Source organism: Rhinolophus sinicus, linkage group LG13, assembly GCF_036562045.2.
Source record: "Rhinolophus sinicus isolate RSC01 linkage group LG13, ASM3656204v1, whole genome shotgun sequence".
In the NCBI taxonomy this organism is placed as follows: Eukaryota; Metazoa; Chordata; class Mammalia; order Chiroptera; family Rhinolophidae; genus Rhinolophus; species Rhinolophus sinicus.
In genome coordinates this window covers 57981716-58000112 of record NC_133762.1, presented here as the reverse complement: position 1 = coordinate 58000112, position 18397 = coordinate 57981716, and the positions used below count along the sequence as shown (strand labels likewise).

Genomic DNA, 18397 nt, shown 5'->3' with positions numbered 1-18397 from the left:
AAGATGCACAGATTCAGGTCAAATTCACCCTCCGGGAAAACCTGCAAATTAAGATGCTGTTGATCGATACGCCGCAGGCTGTCTTAATCATCGTGATTAAAACCCAAATATTAAGGAAAGGGGTCTGGGAGGGATGCGTTTGGGCTTTTGACAAACCCTCGACCAAACTCAGAAGCCCAGCCTACGCTTTTCCAAATCTTTTTCCAGGCAAAAGGCCTGGTCAGCCGGCGTGGGGCTCGCAGTATTTCTTAACTGGTTCGACAACCCCTCTTACCCCAAATGCATACAACGTGCCGACCCGCGAACTGGTCTGGGCTTCCAGAACACGCGGCAGTGTGTTCAGTCTCAATAATTCGCATGGTGATTAATGAGCGCCTTGATAATTTAATATCGCGTGTGATTAAATTATAAGGTGTGGGGGCGGGGAGCTCTGCGCTCCCTCACTCGCCCGGGCCGACGCAGCTGAGCCAGCTGATCTGAGCAGTGTGCGAAGCCGCGCTCTTCCTCTTTAGTGTCCTGCGAGGCTTTGCCCGCCGCCGGGCCGCGCCTTCCCAAGGTCAGTGGGTCTCAGTAGGGGAGGGCCGCAGGGGTGGGGGTCGGGGAAAGGCGGTTTGCTGAGCGGAGAGTTATGGGTATAGGGCAGCCTCCGTCTGACAGAGCTGGGCGAGCAACGGCTCTGCTCCCGGCAAAGGCGCGGAGGGGCTGGGAAACGGCCCAGACAAGGGAAGATCTATCTCTTAATCCCCTCTCTCTCCGCCACAGGGACTCCGAGAGTCCCTGGGACCTGGAAACCACTGGGAAGAGGGGGCGCGGGGCCTGGAGACCATGGGTCTCCTCCCGGCACCCGCCCCCCTGCGCCTGGACTTTGAGGGTTTCCCTGCAGGCGGGGAGTTGGTGGCTGGGTTGAACCACCCAAAGCCCCTTCTATTCCCCCTCCCGAGAACCCTGTCCTGTGCCTGCTGGGGTCATGCTAGCTCAAGGCTGGGGCACGTCCGGGGGAAGTGGGGGAGTATAAAGCCCAGAAGTGCCTGAAAACTCCCGAAGGCTGAGAGGCGCTAACAAAATTACGCGCGAAGTGTCCGGGGTTACTACATAACTTGGTTTATTGAGGAGGAAGAGCCGGGAGCGGATCTAAGCCCCTTTGAGGTTACTGAGGGGACTCCTAGCTGTCTCTGTAACGGGTCGAGGACAGGCTCTGGGAGAGGGGTGATCGCAAGTTTGGAGGCGGTTGCCCTGCGCTGGCTGGCGTGGCTAAAGGGGCTCGCTGTCCTCTTACTGTCCCCACCGCGGTGGTGCAGTTCTGCCCTGGGCGAGGGAGGCGGCTGCTTTTGCTGCAATGCAGAGCGCCGGGTCTGAGCAGGGGATGGCAATCTGAGAGGGACCCTGAGAGGCCCCTCCGTGCCCGAGGAAGCGTCGCATCTTCGTGATCGCATTGAGGGGCTTGATATTCAGCGGGGGGGAAGGCAGGCCCCGGAGAGGCGGGGATGTCCCCAGAAAACCCTGGGAATAGCATGAGGGCAGTTCAGACGCCCAGTTGAAGGGTGAGAATGAAAGCACTACACCCGGGCTCTGGAGGGCCCAGTGTCCAGGCGGTGCCCAGGGCCTGGTGGTAGGACAGCTGCTGGCTGGATTTTCAGCCAAGCAATGATATCCCGTAGGGGACACTGCGGCTGAACCCAGCCTACCGGTTTTCCTTCAGCCAGAGAGGCCGGAGAGAGCTCCAGGAATGGCGGGAATGGTGTCCGGGCTTAGGCTGCCGGTGCGGTGGCTGAACCTTCCTCCTAGGAAGGAATAGTCGCTTGCTAGGCCGGGCTCCTCGGATATACACGAATTACCATTTCTTCCTCAGCTTCTCTAGATATTTGGAAGTAGCGCCAAGGAAGGGGAAAAGTTATGAGCAACCAAATGGACTTGTAAACAGAGATTACAGTATGGAAACATATAATAATATATACATCAAAAAACCCGGAGAATATAAAAATGAACCTGCCTAGCTAGAGCAGCAACAAGCCACAAAATCATTCTAGGAGGCTCAGCCTGAAATGCCCAGAATTAGCAGAGGGTGTAGGCTGTGCCTACAATTCCAGGCTATTAGGAACACACAAAATCCTCCTTAGGAAAAAAGTTTGAAGGGTGGGGGTGGTGGGGTGGAGGAAACGCCCAGAAGCCTTGACGCGTCCTTGGCCCTGGTGTGGCCCTGGAGACGCCTTTTTCCCTGTTGTCTTTGCTCTATCAGAACCTTCCTCTGTCCAGGCCTGCAGGATAGTCTAAAGAGGAGACTGCGCCCCTCGAGGTGCCTGAGTAGCAAGGGTTTATGGACAAGGCTGCTACCTGCGACAGCCTCAGCAACCACGAATGTTCTGCAGAGAGGTAGCCCCAGATATTATCAGTGTGCGCACTGGCGCTAGAAACCCCCCGAGTACTGACGCGCCAAGGCCAGGCGCACAAGTCGCCGACCGCTGCTTTTGTCCCTGTTCTTAAAATCATTCCTTAAATTTGCTCCTCCTCCTTGCTTCTCTCAGCCGCAAGCTGAACCCTTTCCTATATCGGGTTTTCACGAAAAACAAAACAAAAACAAAAACAAAAAACAGTGGCTAGGGTCACGGGAGGACAATTTAAAAGCTCACGGCCAACTTTTTCCTCCAAAACGTGCCGTATACCGCGTAAATAACAGGAGTCTTTTTTTTTTTTTTTTTTTTTTTGTGGACACAAAAATCTTTCCCAGAAATTAAATTACTGAAGCTGGACTGGAAAGATTCTTTTCAATATTAACATGGTGGTGGTGGTGGTGGGCAAGGGTCTCCAAGTGAAGTTTTATTTCCCGGATTATCATCACTCTGTGCTGTAGTGGGACTAAGGCATGCCAGGTTACAGTGAGGGTGAGGGCAATCTCCAATTTCTAACCATTCCCAAACTTGAGAAAGGAGGAAGAGTTAATTTTTTTCTCTCATCCACAAGATCACTCATGTCTAACCTTCAAAATGTCGGACACCTGCAAAATGACCCGTCGAAATCGGTGGCACATCGGGTGGCATTGTTAATTCAACGTGCCAGTACGCGAGCCGTGCTGCCTGTTTCCTGCCTCCCGAGTGCGAACTTGTACATTGATTTCTCCCCTCGCTCTACGCCCTGCTGCCCAACACCATTTAGGCCAAGACCGCATATAATGGGAAACACCATCAGCAGACAATTACCCTTTCAGAGGATTCACTTCTCTTCACAGACACTGTTATTTGAGAAATAGGATCATTTGATTTCATATTGCATTAAATAACACCCAGCCGGTCCAAATTGCCAGCTTCTTAAAAACCGCCCATTGGAATAAATTGCAGCAGCCTCTTTTGCTTTTCAGGGCAATGTGCTGGGCACCGGGCAGAACTTGTAAAAACAACTACAAAGCCAGTCCTGAGCAGTCGCTATTGTTGGGAACAGCTCTGCCAACCCCCAGGCAAAGGCTTTCAGCCACCGGGTTTCCTGCCACAGCCCTCTCCGCTAGCCAACTTAGAGATGGTTCAATCACTTGGCTTTGAAATTAAAATGAAAAGCTTTAGCCACCGGGAGAAAGGGCTTCAGGGCCACAAGGCCCGTTAAGGTTGAGTACAGAAAGAGGTGGGTGCGCCAGACGCGGATTTCCGTTTGTCCGCCGGCGCTCCTTGCAGGGCTTACGCGTTAGGGGACTGCCGCGGGTCTAGGGATCCGAGGCTCTGGTGTGCGCGCTCCATGTTGGCAGGTGTCGGGGTCCTAGCTAGAGCGTGCCACTGCCGCCTCCTCCTGCTTACCATTGAACCTGCAGGCCCCTCTCTGACCTCAGCCCTGGCGCCAAGGCAAGTGACCGTGGCTAGCGGGGTTCGTCTGGGGACAGAAAGTGGAGGAAGCCTAACTGTGACTTCAGCGTGGAGTCGAGAGGGAGAGAGAGAGGACGCAGAAGAAATAAAGAAGAGGGACGAGCTCGAGTTCGCTGCACACCGCTGCCAGAGGCGTTTCAGAAAGAATTAAGCTTTCTAAAGTCGGCCACGAGCTGAGGTTTGTTAACTGGGTGACAGTTGTTCAGCTCTAGGGGGGGCGATCCATCTCCCCACTTTTATATAAAACAAGATTTGACTCCTTAGTGCTTGGCTTATTTGTGCCAAGAGGCAGGGTGAATTTGAGACTTCCAGGGCCTTTGGCGAATCCGTCTGTTGAAGTATTTATTACATTTGTGTTAATGTACTTCACGAAGGTCGAATTCGATTATCTCTCTCTCCCAGGTACATTGAAGGTCACGTCCCCGGAGACTCACCTGTGCACCCTGATTCAGTGTGTGAGCTGGAAGGACCCCTTTAGTGAGTCCTCAGTTCCAGAGGGAGTCTGGGCCTGTGGATACTGGGTGGGGAGCCTTTCCTTTCCCTGACACTGGGAGGAGCCAAGGGGTACACGGTTGTGGGCTTCCAGAAGGAAGGTTACAGGCACGCTGAGAATGGGAATCTATTAGTAAGTTCTTGCTGGGGTTGGTGCAGACTTTAGCTCCGGAGTGGTGTGGGGGTGCAGCGAAGGTGTGGGCGTCCGCCCAAGATGGGATGAAGCCACGCCTGAATGTGTCCACATCCTCCACTTGGCCTTGGTCTTCGGACCATGAGCTATGCTGTCTCTTAGTGTTTCACCCAGTCTCTCTTTTCCCGAGCAAATCAAAAGTGCGGTACCTACTAAATAAACCCTGGGTCGGGTTGGGCAGCGAGCCTTGGAAGCTGCCCTCCCCGCCTAGGAGGAAGCCTCGATGACTAGTTCCCCACGATGCCAGTTCTGGCCCAGAGTATCCGGATCCAAGGCAGGCCTAGGGCTGCCCACCCGAGCCCAGGGAGAGCCCCAGGTCCTGCTCCATCCAGGTCCCTACCTCAAGGTCCTTGCACCTTCAACCCGCGCGCCCCTGTGAACCTCCAGCCTCCATCCTACTCAGGGCGCTCCCTCCCAACTCCCTACCTCCCCTCCCCACGCCGTTGGCGAACCCTTTTCTTGTCAAACATCAAGACCAAACGCAGCAGCTTTTCTTCGAGGAAACAGGAAGAGGGTGCTTAAATTCGGAGGAGCCGGGAAACGCATCTTGCCCGGCTCCAATCTGCTCTGTCCGCGTGAAGGGGACCACAGAGATACTGGTGGAATAGCCACGCCATTGGCATTGACTGGGGCCCTAGCCCTGGACCTGGCAGAGGCTGCTGCTGCAGCGGGCTGCTCCCCTGAAGTCCCCGCGTGGGGTTACAGGGACGGCGTGGGTGGGCCTTTCCCTCTGCACTCTCTTTGGGAGAGCCCGGAAAGTGCGTAAAGGCCAACCTCTAGCGCTGGGTGTCTTGTGGGGGCCCTAGGCAAGGGAGGTGAGAACCAGTTGTCGCTGCTGCTGTTGGCTCGGGCCTAGGGCTTTGGCGGTGGGCAGCCGGTCATCCCTTTTGCTCACTGTCCGCGCCCCCCTCCGGGATCACGTCTAGGCAGTGCGGGCCCGCGCTACCCTCCCTGCCTCGCCTGCTCTCCCTCTATGTTGCTGCGTTTGCCGGCGCGTTTTGTTTCCCTGTCGGATTCCTGGCGAGGGGCTGTAACCGTGCTCTCCTCCGAAGGACGCTAATCAAGTAATTTCCCCATCCCAGCCCCATCAAATTGCTCTTTAGCTGTTGAACCACGGAGTTTTGCTCTCCTTTTCACATGCTAATCACGCCCATTCAGCGGCTCTCGGTGGGGCTGTTTGTCGCGGGATAAATCTTCTTGTTTGCCGGCTGCATGATTAATTGATATTGTCGTCTGGCTTTTGTGGGGTCTGCCAGAAGCTGAAAGGCGGCGAGTCTTGACTGTGCCGGGGGCTGCTGGCGCCATCATCGAGCTTCGGAGGTCCCGGCGAAGACGAGCCGGGGTTGATGACATTGTGCGCCGGATTTGGTTTTCCTTATTAAAAAGATGATGAAAGACTCAGAGACCCCAGTTTTACAGCCCAGCTTAGGGGCGCAGAAATAGCACAGAGTTTAAGCCGTTAGCGTAGAGAAAGCCTGGGCGTTTGCTCTATTCAGAGAAAAAAGTGGGTATCACTTCACCCAGGAGACAATTAAATCGCATTTCGGCCAATCCGGGATTCTCTCTCTCTCTCTCTCTCTCTCTCTCTCTCTCTCGCTCTCGCTCTCGCTCTCGCTCTCGCTCTCTCGCTCGCTCGCGCTCTCGCTCTCGCTCTCTCTCAGCTGTAAAGACGGGTTAATTTTAATTCCCTTAAAAGCTAAGTAAAAGGAAGTCAGAGTTCCGAAGGAAAGCAGCACAGAGGTGCTTCCAAGCCTGCCCCGGGTTTGCGGAAGGGCGCAGTGCTTACACCGGGTCGCCGGCGGAGGGAACACCAAAACGTGAACTCTTAGCCTCACTACGGCCAGCGTCCGCTGCAGACCAATGTTTTATTTGCCTTCACCGGTTCCTGATCATTCTATGTGCCAAAGCCCGCAGGTGTACAGTCAAGCCAACAAATTCCTCCGCCCTCCACATGCCTCCTGCCCGCTCCCTGGGGTTTTATCCTCTACCGACATCCCTGAAAACTTGGAGATTCAATTAAATAATTCCAGTTATGCGGTGCTTCTACCGCCTGCTCATTGCAAATATTTCCTTTTCGAGTTCTTTTTTTTAAAAAAAAAAAGGCAAAGAGAAGAAAAGAAACTGTCTCCTTCGCTTTCACTGGGCGCGGAGTAATTGATTGGCGCCATTGGAGGTCAGAATTTGCATAAGAATTAAGAGCAGTAAATTAATTTAATATTCCATGCACATCTCCAATTATTCCTGGAGACCTTTGTCTCCGCGGCTGTCAGAAAGGGGATTCAGCTGCTCTTCAGCCAAACAACATCTGTGCGGTTAATAATTTGATAAACAGCTCATACAAATAGTTTCTGAATTATCTGGCAGCCCAATGACTATTCAGTTTGGAAACGTTTTGGCAGGGTCTCCAGGCGTCCTCCGAGGGCCTTTAGGCGTCTGCCAGACAAATGTCTTCTTATCTTTTAAACATCAGCAGACAACAATGTGTAAAATAAGTCATTATCATTAAGTAATAACCCTGCCTCTTAAAAAAGAAATAAAAACGCCTGGGTCATCACGGTGGTTGGCAGGTCATCTATTAAAGACCCTGAGATGAATAGACACGCTGGGGAGAAGGACTGAGTGAAGAATAACCTGAAGGGGAGGAGAAGACATGGGTGTTGGAAGGGACTGGATGGGGTAGGGGCTGTTTTTCTTTAATATCATGGATTGAAATTGAGTGACTGGACTTGTGTATGGAAATATCTACTTAGGTAGTTGCTACTGGAAGGGGCACCAGGTAGGTGTGTGAGAGGGAGACCAAATTTTCACAGTGTTGCTTCTTGTACCTTTCAATATTTTCCTTACATGCAGGTATTATTACAAAAATAAATACATAAAAAAACAAATTGAGTTACCAGAAAACGGGTGAGTTATTTTGGCTGGATATAGTCCTTAACTGACTTCTCCCCATTCTTCCTCCTGAGCACACTTCCTCCTTCCTACCTTCACCCCCAACTAGATATGTGTGTCAGCCAAAACATTGCGTTGGCCTGAATTTGGAAGGAGGCACTTGTAGGCCATCCTGTTGTCCAAAAAGACCCAATTTTAGGCACTTTCTTTGCTATCTCTATCTCTAAAGATTTCACAGCTGTGATTCTGTTCCTGTATCTTTCTGCCACTGACAGCAGAGCCTTGTTCCTGATATAAAGTCTAGAATTTGATCTTGACTGAGACTCAGACTGCTCTAATTTCTGCAACCTGTGCATTGCAGCTCTGTTTACTACAAGTTCGTGTTTATCCTGGAATTGTTCTGCACTGACTGCCTTATAACAGGATGTTTGACTAGGATCCTTATCTCTGTCTATACATTCTTACTGTTTGATGTATACACCTCACCCATTCAATATTCTTTCTGTTTCCTACACTGCTGGCAATCTAAGTACTTGAAGCCACTGAAAACTACCCCGAAGTTCACAGTAGTGTTGAGCAGTGTTATGCTAGAGCTTGTCCTTGTACTCTAATGCGCCTGGGGTAGTACTGAGCTCTAAATACAGGCAAACCCTTCAGACTATAGGTCTAAATATACAACTTTACAATGAATACAATGCTTGCCTGGGCTCAATTTAGAATTACTTTTCTAGAAAACAAGTCATTATGTCATAAGAACACAACAATAGCTTTTCTACAAACACGTTCATTTCTATTTTTAACATTTTCTTCTTGCATTTCATTAGATTTCAGCCTCCCACCCCCCAAGAACTACAGACACCATTAGGCCTTGCAGGCTTTTACAAGTACACAAATTGTCTCTGTTATTTATGATTGGAGGTCTCTCTCTGTATCTTTTTATTAATTTCTGACTTTGATTCAGACTTCTAGCCAGCAGAGTGATTTGAAAACATTTCACTTCTTAAATGGAACATTATCAACTCTTTTGGGAACCATTCTAATTTTAAACACCAGTATATTTGGTTTCTTAATCTGCAGCTCTGACGTTACTCATTTTTATGCACACAACCTATCCCTGTTAACAGTAGTTCGTTTATGCTTTTTATTTATCTTCTTTACATTTGTTTGACTATTTTTCAAGGCAGTATGTGGGCAGAAAACAGCTATTAAACAAGAAGGCAGGGAACTCTGATTATGTTTTTGACTAAAGCCACTGAACACTGAAATTTTGATATATATATTTTTAAATTAATGAATTCTCTCCACAAAAGCCGTCTGTATACCATTAAAGTTGATGAGTTTGGAAGGATTATTCTGATAAATGCTTGGCTTCTTGGTGATTAGACACATATTTTCAACACAGTCTCCTAAATGAGACTGAGGTCTGCATTGGAGGGAGATTTGCTGAACATAACCAGAAATTGTTGGGAAAAAAAGTCTAGAGTACCACCTTACTTTGTAGAGTTCAAATCAGAGGTAACTATTAATCATGTACACTTGCACTAAAAATATTGGAACTATAGTAACAGGTGATGTTCAGTAAGTTAAACAACACGCACCATGGTAATTTCCAACCTAATTGTAAAGGAAATATACCTTCTATCTTGGGAAAACTTAAAGAATGGCCAAGAGACAGAATATGATTTAAAAACTCAGTGCTATTTCTGTTGAGGATAAAAGGATTTTTTAAATTTGAGAGGCGAGAACAGTGCAGAGCTATTAAACAAATTCTTCCAATAAACAAATTCTTTCCATTCATTTGCTTCCATTGCCCTTATATAAAAATACAATTAAAAAAAGACACTTTCTACATATACAGCCAGCTTAAACCCAAATCAAATCAAAACTGAATTTGAAAAATATAGGTTAGCAGTAAAAGTTATGAACAAGATTTGCTTAAGGTAAACCCATTTGCTCTCCTTTTCCTCTATTTTTATATTTAAATGAGTCATGCTGGGTGGGCATCTCCATCCCTGATATTAGGTTCAAAAATAATAAAGAGCCTGTGGATAATTGCAAGCCACGGAAACAAGTCCGGATTCTTCAGAGATGACTGTAAAATGTCTCTGATCATCAAGGATGTCAACCAGCCCCATGGTTCTTTCCTCTCTTTCCCCTGGCCAGGTCTCTTGATTACTGTAGACAAGTAAAGTTTCACCTAACTCCAGGGGCACCCCTCACACTGTTGTAGATTTGTATAGTTCTTAAGACATTGTTCTGGTGTATGGTAGTAGAGTTCCTTGAGGAAGAGGACCATTATTTTTTTTTAAACTTGCACCAATGGGCAACATGGGCTAGCAGTGAGGCTGGTTGGCTCTGCTTAAAAGAGAGGGTCATGGGCAATAGGGACTGTGACCTCTAATGCCATTTGCTTTGCCCAGAAAGTCCAATTCAGCAGCCTAGTGTGGACTGAAGTTCAAAGGGGTTCCAAGGGCTTATTCTGCTTTGCTGACTCTGCGATAAGAATATCAGACTCTTAAGCATGACAATTGAGACCTGACACAGTCTAGTTGGAATCAATGTGGAGGTAGTAGGAAAAAAATAGTGGGTAGAAAGCTTATCATTCTAGTTGTCCACTAACTAGCTACAGGCACTTGAGCAATCACCTAATCTTCCCATGTCAGAGACTCCCATCTGCCACTTCTCACTAATTTATTCTCTTTTTATTGGGCATGTGGCTGCCCAGTGGGACTACATCTCCCAGCCTCCCTCGCAGCTGCATGCGGCCCAGATGACCAAATTCTCACCAATGAACTGCAAGCTGAAGTGATGAGAATTGTCATCTCATACTTGCACCTTCCTCTTCTTGTTGGCTGGGAATTATGCTAATGGAGCCACGTACTGAGGATGAAAAAGCTCCCCCAGTGGTCTGGGTTCACATAATGACTTCCTGGAGAAGACTCTGTCCTCTCTCCCTGAACGGTTGCATGGAGAGAAATAAATTGCTATTTTGTTTAACAAACGGCATATTTTGGTTCAGTTTGTTGTAGCACTCACCCAAAGTAATCCACATCCTGGCTTTGTTTTTCTTAACTGTAAAATGAAAGCATTTTTTGGATTTCCCCAAAAGCAAGACATTTATTGGGAGGGTATCTCAGGAAATACTAGTTGGGGAGTGGGGTTGAGCCACAGGGAAGGGAAGGCAGCCATTAAATTGCATTATAAAGCAAGTTACCATTGTGGTCAACTAAGATTTAATTCTATCAAGGGAACTCTGGGAAACAGTGTAAAACACTTGTCTTAGAGGGAGTCCACCTTAGAGTAAGCTGGGATATTTATACACCATCTCCTATCAGTCATTAGCTGAAGGGCTATTGTTCATGGGCATTATTTCCCCAATACTTCTGGTCTGTTGCATAAGTAGATAGGTTTCAGGGATGAAAACAAACCAACAAAAAAGCACCCATGCAATGAAATGAAATGTAGGTATTGGTGGCTGGACATTGAGCTGGGCACATTGAAGTATAATATAACGGCAAGGGTCTACTGACAGGACACTGAAAGCATCTAAGTGAGCATTGGATGAAGTCTTGAAGATTTCTTTCCCACATTAAAGTTATCTGGCCCCAGTTTCTGGATCTAGTTGTTAATCTGAAATGCCTGCTCTAGACAGATGGGTTTACTTAATTTAGGGCTCCACGTGCATTCACTCTCATTTTATTTATGCCATCCTTCCATGTACACAGCAGCTAATCACTCATGTATGCCCCTTTATCTCCACTGTATCAGTTATCTGTTGCTGTTTAACCAATCATCCCAAAACATAGTGGCTTACGGAGGTCGGATAATTAAGTTTGCGAACTCATCCTAGAAAAAGTGCTACATACCTCATTGCTAAATATCACTATGGTCACCTTTGAAGTACTCCCCTTGGGAAGCTATGAACCGATGCCAGCACCAAGTCTACTCTTCAATTTGGAACTCTTTTTTCTGGAATGGCCATCAGAGCTGTCGTCATATTACCCTCGATGTCTTGAATGTCATCAAAATGTCTTTCTTTCAATATTTTCTTTACCTTCAGGTAAAGAAAGAAGTCATTGGGGGCCAGATCAGGTGAGTAGGGAGGGTTTTCCAATACAGTTATTTGTTTATTGGCTAAAAACTCCCTCACAGACAGTGCCCTGTGAGCTGGTGCATTGTTGTGATGCAAGAGCCATGAATTGTTGTCGAAAAGTTCAGGTTGTCTAACTTTTTCATGCAGCCTTTTCAGCACTTCCAAATAATAAACTTGGTTAACCATTTGTCCAGTTGGTACAAATTCATAATGAATAATCCTTCTGATATCAAAAAAAGGTTAGCAACATTGTTGTAATAAGTTTGTGAACATAATTGTCAGACCTTGTAAAACAACAACAATTCATTATTTTTCACAATTCCATGAGTCAGGAACTTGGGCAGGATTTGCTGGGCACTTCTTCATGAAGGGTCAGCTGGGCATATTCATGTGGAATGGCCAAGATGTCTTCTCATCTTCTAGGGCCTCTCTCCACGTGGCCTCTAACCATTCAATAACCCTATCTAGACTTCCCCCACACATGGCAGTTGGGTTCCAAAAGGGAGGAAGTAAAAGCTGCTAGTCCTTTTAAGGCTTGTGTGACTAGAAACCTCAAAATGTCACTCCTGTTTCATTCTATTCATTAAAGCAGATTACAAGTTCTGCCCAGATTCAGGGGAACAGAAAATAGGCTCCTCTTGATAGGGGGAGCTGCATGTGTATAAAGAAATAGGAAGAAGTGACATGGCCACATTCGATTATTGTCTATCATGCCTACCCACCTCTTCCCAGTGATGCAAATCCCCAAGACATCCTCCTATCCTACTTCATGTAGGAAGCCTTTCCCATCATATTACTCCACTGGGGTCTTCTAGCCCTATCTGAACTCTTAGGGCATGTCTTATTACATATACTTGTTATTTTGTCCTTAGTCCTTTACTATCTTGTGACATTTTTTTGTTGCTGCTTATTGTTTGCCCTTTAGAGGCAGAAAATATAGGTTACAGTTCTAAGAACACTTTGTGCAGTTTGGAACACACAGTGGACTCTTGATGTGTATCTGTGCAAAGATATAGACAGGACACAGAAGTAAGGGCTGGGTAGTGGGAGTGACCAGCATGCATATGCTTTTGGGCTAAGATCTAGATCAGTAGAGCTCATTTCTAGTAGATTTATCTACAGTTGTCAACTGCTTATTCTGAAAAATTAAATAACTCTGAAATCCTCCCAGCCTAAGTAGGGCTTAGGTGACACACACATCTGCAGGAATGACCATGTTTGTAACTGGAATGGATCACTTTGATGGTTCCTGGAAAGGTTCCCCATTCTCAATCACCACCCCTCCCTCATGATACACTATTTCCTTGCATCTTCAAGCATTGTCCTCTTTTAAAATACAAGTACTACCTGTTGGAGATGGAATGGGAAGTAGGGGGTGGTGGTGGAAATTTGAATATCTGATGTCTTAGTGCATATTAACTGATAAGAGCAGTGTTTCTTTTTCTCTCACAGGAGAAACAGGGACAGCATGAATGTACTGTAAGATTAGAGGCCACTGATAATGAAAGGAGAACAAAGGAGGAGGGGTTTCTGTGGACAAGTTATCTCCCTTCATGTCAGCCAGGCAAGTTGTTCAGGAGACATTCTAAATAATGCATTTTGAAAATGGCTAGCATTAGAAAGTGGCTAGCAATCTCATGGACAACACAGAAAAATGGAAACATGAACCAAAGGAAGATTCTGGAACCTATTAGCATGTTACGTGGGTTTACAGTCAACGGATGGACATCCCTCCAGTCTCTGGAATCCAGTCATCTCTGTTGTGACTGGACCCCTAGGTTTTCAAAGGCAGAGTAAGCTTGTGGAAAAACTGGCCCATGGTGTCCAGAGAAAGGGAGTAAGTATTGCTGAGTTTTAGTAGAACCACTAAGTAGAACTGACAACTGGATGAGTGTAAATGCTGAACATTGGCAAAGTTACCTCCGTTGATCCTAGTGACCAGTGGGGGCATTCCTATAGCTCCATAAACATGCAACCCCCACCATATTTTTAAATTAAATGCCCTGAATTGACCTTTGGATCAAAACTTTCATTGTTATGTCAATCAAAGAAGGCTTGCTTCAGCTCACCACATGGCTAAAGATCGCAGATATGTAAAAGACGGTTTTGACACATCATCATGACTAGCAACTGTTTGTGTATTGATATTGGCTGGCATGCAGAAAATGCACTTTACTGGATTCTTGGACATTTGTAATAGATGCTGGCTCTAGGAAAGGAAGAATGGAGCATGGACTCTGCCATGAGTCACACCTGGGTTTATATTGTGCCTCTGTCCTTGGGACCTTGAGCACATTTAAAAACTCGATTAGAAGTGTGAAAAGGTTTCCTTATCTGGAAAATGGGAATAGTGATACCTAAGTCACAGGGTTGTTGTGACTAATAAATAAGTAAATGTATTCTAAGTTTCTAGAAATCTCCCTGGCGCACATTTATATTTAATAAATGACTTTTAAAACAAGGTTATTTTTTGTCTTACCATCTGATCATTTTATTACCAACATTCAAGTTCTTTGGTTTCCCAAGATAGTAATCAAGAAGAAACCCCAGAAAAATTTTCAGACAAATTTTATTAAGCTTATGCTTGAGCCCAGCGGAGGCAGCACAGAGGAAAAGAAGGTCCTCCAGACTGACTCAGGGACTAGGTTTGCTTGACTGCTTTTATAAGCTGGGGACAAAGCAGGCTTCCACAAAAAGACGGGATTTTTGAAAGTGGTGGGCTTTTTGAAAACGATGGGCTTTCTTTACTGACTGGCTGCATTGCCTGGTGAGTATTTTAGCACTTGCGCTGTGGGGACAAGATGGAGGACTGCTCATTATTGCCACCCGAGGAAGGTTGAATATCATTCAAACCTTGATCAACTGTACATATGGAACAGTGGTTTCCACATCTGCAAGGGAGTAGGCAGTTATAGGGGAGATAATAATTAGCTACTTCTGCACTTTTGTGTCGGGAGAAAGGGGATGTTGGCATCCTCCTGGCCATCCAGCTTTACCTGGGCCTATGCTGTCTCAATTTCACCACACCACTGTGCTTGAAGACTGTATGTATGCATTTTCCATTAACCATCAGAAAATATACATAGGCATGTGTGATTCTTAAAGATGGGGAAGAAATCCAGAGACTCTAGGATTATTGGCTATGCTGTTAACTGAAGAGAATCTTTTGGCATTAATTTGGTGGTTTCATAAAGAAGATCAGGCATTAGAGTCATAACAGAAAGGAATTCTTTTTTATGATTGAAATAACAGATGAGTTGGTTATAAAGACTGCCAGAAGCCCCTGGATGGAGCTCTTCCTTCTGCCTAGAACATTCAACCCCTAACTACCCATTGACTGGACATTCCCACTGCTTCATTGTTACACTCTCTTAGAATTGTGTAAAGAAACCCCTTTCCTTTTGGATGACCCTAGTTATTGACAATCATGCTTTTTGGCATTCTCTGAACCCCAGCCACGTTGAAACTTTAGGTGGGAATCTTGGTAAACTGTCCTACTTGTTCCATCTTTACCCCTTGACCAAACTTATCCACATGCAATCATGTCTCCAAAAATAAATTGAGTAAACATTCCCATCATCTTCTTTTCCAAAGGCTATTTGTTGGTTGATGACACTACAGAATTTGCAGTATCCTTAAACACTTGGTGAAGCAAACATCTCTCCATTGACTCTAATTGAGCTGAAGCACCCTGATGAGGGGTCTTTATTTAGTCTTTTCAGTTAGTCATTTGTCAGGGAGCCAACAACCAGGGATTTCAGAAAGAAAAGAACTCGGTAACTTCACAAAACTCCTCCAAAAATTGAAAAGAGCAAAACAACAACAACAATAACAACAACAACAACAACAAACAATCTGGAGAAAATTAATTTAAAGCTAAATAGCAGGCAAATCTGGGAAACTGCTGGAAATGAATGTACTTATAGATGTCACCTTTCTGAAGGGTGTTAATCTTTGAGTTTCATTCACTCATTATAGTCTGTGCCCATTGCCAAGGATATCTCTTCCCAAAACAGTAAAGGCAAATTTTTTGGAATTTGCTATGCTATATCGCCCACTGGAAACTCGTTAAAGAGCCATTCTTTACGACAATTGGAGATGTAAATGAAATAGCCCTCTTCTTAGTATTTAGTTGAGATGGCCCAAATGTTTGGTAGTCATTAAAGCTTCACCAAACAATATTTATAATAATAAACCAAAGTTGTCAACACAACATCAGTCGTGTTATGTCAGTAGTCACCATTGGAGAGAAATGAAAATCAAGCCTGCATTGCAGAATGCACTCAGTTCGAAACTAGGGCTTGTCTCTATTTTTCGGGGGAGAAAGAAGGTTGCACAATCTCTTTACTGAGTTTTTAATCGAGTTGTTATTCCACTCTTCCTTTTATGGAGCCATAGAAGTGTCTGTAATGAAAAATTAAAATGGTGGTATGCAGTGGCTATGCCCGAATAAAATATGACAGCTCTCTCGTAGGGTCTTATATGTAAACAGAGTGAACTTAGTAACAAGCTGCATAATGCTGTCTGCTACGCATACTGATTGCAAATTGTGTGGGTTATCCTCGATACCATAAAAAATAAAAAGTGTGTGTGTGTGTGAGAGAGAGAGAGAGAGAGAGAGAGAGAGAGAGAGAGAGAGAGAGAATTTCTCCCAACTGATTATGAACCTCATACAAAACGAGCAATGGAGAAACAATGCTCAGATTTCCTGTAGCAGAGGACACGCCCCGCCCGTGTGCACGCGCGTACCCACCCAGCCACCCACCCACACGTACACACTGACAGGCTAATGGCTACTTTCCCAAAGAGTGGTTAGAAAGAAGTAGTAAATGGGACTGTGTTGATACCGGGAGAAGACCCGGGCAAAGATCAAGATACTGGCAACATATCGGATAACACATAATTGGCAGGTCACAGCCAAATGAGTGTAGTCATGCATCGCTGGGCAGGCCTTTGTGGGTGATAAAGACACTTGTAAACAATTCAGTCCCAGAACATGGCAATAATATGTTGATCCGGCGTGTAATGAGGTGTCCCTGGAATCAATAAGCAGTCCTGGAGAGCAGGGAGCAAGGGCAGTAGCTGTCTTTCTGATGACCTTTCCTCACCACGGAGGACCCCATCTCCCCTGAAGAGGACTTTTCTCATTTTGCAGCCAGCTCCGAGTGTCAGAACTTCCATTCGAAGCCAGCAAATGAACAGCCAGGCCCTGCATGCTAATGAAGTCCAGGCTATTTTGCACCTTTTCATCCGCACATTATGCTCTTGACTCTGGAGAAGGTGGGAATTAGGCCGGACCTCAGTGTCAGACTGCCTGATGGCTCGGCTTCGGAAAACTGGTAATTGAAGCTGATGACTGATGCGAGGGAGGCCTGAATTTGGAAATAAACAGTTTCAAGCACTGCATGTCATTTCTAGAGAGACTGCTGAGAGAATGGAAATGAGCTCTGTTTCTTGAATCTAATGCAGTTTCTCAGCAGGAAAAACACCGTCTTTTAGACAACAATGCCAGTCATTAAGATTTAAATGATCTGGCGATAACAGAAGAACTGGCCTCCCCGTTCATAAACAGCACTTATGTAAATGTCTTTCAACACCCAGATCTACATTTAATCCACGCCCAGGAAGATAACTGTGTTGGAAAGCAGAACCAAATGCAATTTTTACTCTATAAATATCATTCATAAGGAGAGAGAGGAAAACAGTAAAATTGTTTGCTAACATGTCACATAGCATTGCCTGTCAGCACTAGCGACAAGGCAACTCCCTGTTGAAACAATGAAAGGACATTTGGAAGTCTACAGTAAAAGACCCCCCAAGCCACACTTTTCCTGGTTGTTTTTGCCAGCTGTATTTTATGTGTAAATGGCATGTATATTCCCTATTTATATGCAGAATCTATATTTAGATGGTGAATCTGTATATTTAATGTTGCACCAGAAGTCCAAATATGGACCCACTCACTTGTAATCTTTTTAAAAAAATTTTTTCATTAAGTATTTATTTAATTTCCCCCTAACATTACTAGGTTGTCACAAAACCCTACACTCAACATGACATATTGTTTCAGTCCCCTCTCCCCAGTCTGCTGATTAATTGGCATTGTGTTGCTGTATGCAAAAAGAAGGGTTTGGAACCTCACATAGCCTTTTGCATTTTAAGAGGCTTTAAAAATCATTTTTACTAGACATCCCTCCAGCCCAGTTCTTCCTGTGTAGGTGAAACACCTTCAGGGAGAAAATTATGAGCCTGGTGAAGAGGAAAACGAAGCCAGTGATATTTATCAAGGCAGGCCACAGTGATTCATGAATAACCAGTGGCTTGCTCTTTTCTCACTTTTCTTCCTTACCCAAAGTGAGATTTCTATATTTCAGGCCTTTTTCAATTTAATGGTGACATACAGAATTCTCACAGGCAGTCTTTGGTTTGTTAGTGATATCAAGGATATCAGCACAACTTGAGAGAAACCAAAGCTGTCACTCCGGTTTAAAGGTAGCAAACCTGTCTTGCAAAGGATCAACACTGAATTATTTCAACATTTCAAAAATATAGATAAGCAATGTATTTCTAATAGCATACTTGTGGGTACTAGATAGATCAATGAATATTCAGCAATCCTTTGCATGAAATATAGGAAACTATGAGAAAAAGGATAAATCTTGAAAACACACACACACATCTACCCCTTACTGTGATAATGTTACTCCATTCTGATGTTATTCCTGTGTCTTGTGGGGTCTCCATGACATAATGACTAAAAATGAGGGAGAAAACTGGGGTTACTAAAATGCAATAATGATAACCACAAAGCTCTCTGTGTGTGATGTACATCTACACTGGGAATTCAATATTTATATAATGATTCCTTCTGTGTCCAGAGCAGTG

General features: G+C 45.4%; 1 long non-coding RNA gene across 1 annotated transcript; it reads left to right on the top strand.

The window, feature by feature from the left end:
• Positions 1-466: 466 nt before the first annotated feature.
• Positions 467-13933, top strand: LOC141568215 (uncharacterized). The gene is made up of 3 exons (XR_012491263.1): positions 467-556; positions 3794-4023; positions 12965-13933. It is a non-coding gene; the product is annotated as an uncharacterized LOC141568215 (long non-coding RNA).
• The last annotated feature ends 4464 nt before the right edge of the window (positions 13934-18397 follow it).